Raw genomic sequence first — 4,076 nt, 5'->3', positions numbered from 1 at the left:
AGGAAATTATTTTTTATATCTTCTTGGACTTGGGTATCTGAGAGTTGAAAAAAGGAATTTCAATGTGAGTTTAATTTGTATTTCTCAAGTTATGAGTGAAATTGATGGTCTCTTCTTATGCTTAAAAACCACTTGTAGTTCTCTTTCTGTGAATTTTTGTTCACTTCCTTGGTTCATTTTTCTATTCCATTGTTGTTGATAATTTACAAGAAACATTGGTTACATTAACAATGAAAAAACAGTTAAAATAGATATATACACCCCTCACATACTTATTTATCAATCTACCAATGGAGTGAATTATAATGTGGTGAATAACATTTTTCAGTCTTTCATTCAACCCATATTTACTGAGCACCTACTAATGTCACATGAATAAGACAGACAAAATCTCTGGCCTCACGGAAACGGGGGAAAAATGAACTATACATAATTTCAAGTAGTGATAAGTGCTAAGGGAAAAAAAGGCACAGTGAGTGGTAAGTCACCTTGTGATATTCTTTTACGAGGTGTTTTGTGTCTTTGTTTCTTTGTTTTCTTTCTGTATGTGTATGTGTGTGCACGCTCATGTGAACTGGTCTTTTCCAAGTTGATGCCAGCCATATTGATTTTAAAGAATGAATTGGTACACTTGCCATCTTTTTCCGTGCTCTTTAACTTTTTAAATAACATGGCAATATTCTGTTTCTTCAAGTTTTCATGAAATAATCTGGACCTGATTTCTCCTTCTCTTTGGAGTAAATCTTTGGCCACCATTTGAATTTCCCCTTTGGTTTCAATGTAAACAGATTTCCTATTTTCTCTTAGTCAGTTTTGGAAATTAACATAGTCCTAGAAAATTGCCCATTTTATCTGGATTCAAAATTTCTTTGCATTTTAAAATTTTATTTTTCATCCTCTCTGTCTTTCTTAATCTTATCTACTTGCATTGTATCTTTGTATCTTAATTGAACTACCAATTAATTCACTGTGCACACAAATTCTGTGGGAATTGGGAATTGGGACAGGACACAGTAGGAACGTGTTGTCTCTGCTCTATGACGTCTGCAGCTTCTGCTGGGAAAACTCAGGCAGGTGGGGACCAGAATCCTCTGAGGGGTTCACTTACTCTCATGTCTCCCGTCTGTCTGGGATGACTGGAAGGCTGGGCTCTGTGGACCGGAGCACCTCCATATGGCCCCTCCATGCAGCTTAGCTTTCTCACAGCATGGCAGCCTCAAGGCAGTCCATCTTCTTACAGGCAGCTCAGGGATCCCAGAGGACATGGTCCAAGGAACAATCCAGAAGCTGCCCCACCTTCCATGACTTAGCCTCGGAAGTCACACAGCATCACTTACACTGTACTCCATTGGTACAAACAGTCACAAGCCAGTCCAGATTCAAGGGCTGAGGACACAGACCCCACCTCTCAAGAGGAGGCTGCAAAGCAGAGCACAGTGGGAGGGACTATTGTGACATCCATCACTGGAAAAGACATTCAGCCACACCGTTGTGATTATTGTTATATGCACATGTTGAGAAATGTGGTAAATCTACTCTTTTCACTTCATCTAGGAATGTTCTTTGTGAGGTCAGCAAGTAAGTCTATGGCTTGGGAAGTGTGTTTACATACCACTATCTATGCAGGAGTTCAAAGGGGTACCCATCTCTTTCTCCACTTAGCTCACAAACTTTGTGAATATGTCATGAAGTCACAATCCATGCATCTACTGCCATCTAGGGACGAGGGCCTCCATTGCAGATTTTGCTCTTTCGAGAAATGAAAGGAACCTCTTTAGTTCCATCCAACAAATTATTCCTACATAAGCAAAAGGTGAGAATTCCATTGCTTCTCTGATGGCATCCCTCACCTAGAAAATGTGGATAAAAACAGCCTCTCCATCACAAGATTGTTTGGTGATTAAGTGAGTAAAGACATGCACTCACTCAAAACGGTGCCCAGCACAAAAGAAGCTCCATTGCTTATTATGATTCACTCCATTAACGGGGCCTGTAGTCAAAACTCATGAGGCACACAAGGTTTGAGGAGAGGCCATGAAGGACAAATAGAATGAATTGAAAATTAAATCCTCACACAAACAAGCTGTCCACTTGGAGCCTGACACGAGAGTCACTCAGGGAGGGTTGGTTGAAGGAGTGAGTGAAACATGATGACAGCAGGAATTTGGGCTAAGCTGGACACCTGTCAGACCCATCATATGGACAGTCCCTTCCCACATCAAAGGGAGGAGAAGACAAGACAACATCATAGCTCAGAAGCAGGAGATGTTGTCACCAAGACCAGACCTTTCTCCAACTGAGGAGGTTCCTTAAGGCCCCTTTCATGTCCTTATTCCTAAGGCTATAAAAGAAGGGGTTGAGCATGGGAGCCCCCACCGCATATAGCACAGTGGGCACTGAGTCCTCAGTTGTGTAGGAAGAAGAGGGTCGCAGATACACCCCAAATAAAGTTCCATAGAACAATGACACCATAGCAAAGTGGGAACTGCAAGTAGAAAAGGCTTTCAGGGGGCGCCTGGGTGGCTCAGTCATTAAGCGTCGGCCTTCAGCTCAGGTCATGATCCCAGGGTCCTGGGATCGAGCCCCTCATAAGGCTCCCTGCTCAGCGGGAAGCCTGCTTCTCCCTCTCCCACTCCTCCTGCTTGTGTTCCCTCTCTCACTGTGTCTCTCTCTCTCAAATAAATAAAATCTTTAAAAAAGAAAGAAAGAAAAGGCTTTCAGTTTGCTCTGAGAAGAATGAAGTCTTAGGATGGCTGAGAAAATGTGCATGCAGGAAAGAGAAATAAAGAGGAAAGGAGCAACAAAAAGAAATCTCCCCAAGGTATAAACAACCAGCTTGTTGATGTGGATATTTGAACAGGAAAGCTTTAGCAATGAGTGAAGTTCACAGAAAATATGGTGAATTTTGGGTGCCTGGGTGGCTCAGTTGGTTGAGCGACTGCCTTCGGCTCAGGTCATGATCCTGGAGTCCCGGGATCGAGTCCCACATCGGGCTCCCTGCTCAGCGGGGAGTCTGCTTCTCCCTCTGACCCTCTCCCCTCTCATGCTCTCTATCTCATTCTCTCTCTCAAATAAATAAATAAATAAATAAATAAATCTTAAAAAAAAAAAAGAAAATATGGTGAATTCTGACACTTGCACAGAATGACAGTGTATCAATCAAGAGAGTGTGGATCAAAGGATAGATATTTGTGATAATCAGAGCCACAGACATCAACGTGATACAGAATTTGGGGCTCATGGTTATGGTATAATGAAGAGGGTGACATATGGCTACAGTCTGTCATATGCCATCACTGCCAAGAGGAAATTGTCCAGTTCTAGAAACAAGATTAGAAAATACATCTAAGTGAAGCATCCAACGTAGGGAATGGACTGGCTCTGGGTTTGGATATTGAGCAGCATCTTTGGTAATAGTGACAGAGGTGAAGCAGATGTCAACGCACGACAGGCTGGCTCTGAAGAAGTACATGGGGGTGTGGAGATTGGAGGTGGAGCCAATGGCCAGGATGATGAGCAGGTTCCCCACCACAGCAACCAGGTACATGGATAGGAACAGACTGAAGAGGAGGGGTTGATGCTCAGGCACCTCTGACAGTCCGAGGAGGAAGAATTCTGAGATAATGGTTAGGTTGCCTCTTGCCATGCCTCCTGGTTTCTATAAACATGCATTGAGAATACATCTGTCAACAAGAGCAGAGGCAATCTGGGAAAGCATGCACCGCAACCTTCATCATTGGCTGAAATCATACTTTGTGACACTTTGGGAAGGAACTCTAACCTGCGGTGGTAAGGGCAAGAAGGTGTGGGGCTGTCTGGTCATCAGAGAATGCAGGGCAGGTGAGCTGAGGCCCTTCTTTAGACTTACCTCAGTCAGGAGCTCCTCTTTTTTCTCAAGAAGGAAAGAAGGACCAGGCAGAGAAGAAGACAGAACTGAAAGTAAGGCCTGGTTTGGGGAGAGAGGGTAGAGCAGTTGAGTTGTCACAGTGGGTGCTTTGGTTGGATCCTTGTAGGCCTCTTTATTTTACCAATGTAGGGGTTTGGGTGATGACCATAAAGCAAAATTCTGTGATCGC

The 4,076-nt window shown here is 43.4% G+C and overlaps 1 pseudogene; it reads right to left on the bottom strand.

The window, feature by feature from the left end:
• Positions 1-2,271: 2,271 nt before the first annotated feature.
• LOC141371866 (olfactory receptor 1D2-like) lies at positions 2,272-3,646 on the bottom strand (annotated as a pseudogene).
• Positions 3,647-4,076: the final 430 nt, after the last annotated feature.

This window comes from Callorhinus ursinus, unplaced genomic scaffold (assembly GCF_003265705.2).
Source record: "Callorhinus ursinus isolate GAN/ISIS: 27379988/994484 unplaced genomic scaffold, GSC_fseal_2.0 scaffold112, whole genome shotgun sequence".
NCBI lineage: Eukaryota > Metazoa > Chordata > Mammalia > Carnivora > Otariidae > Callorhinus > Callorhinus ursinus.
This window is presented reverse-complemented; position numbering and strand designations above follow the sequence as displayed.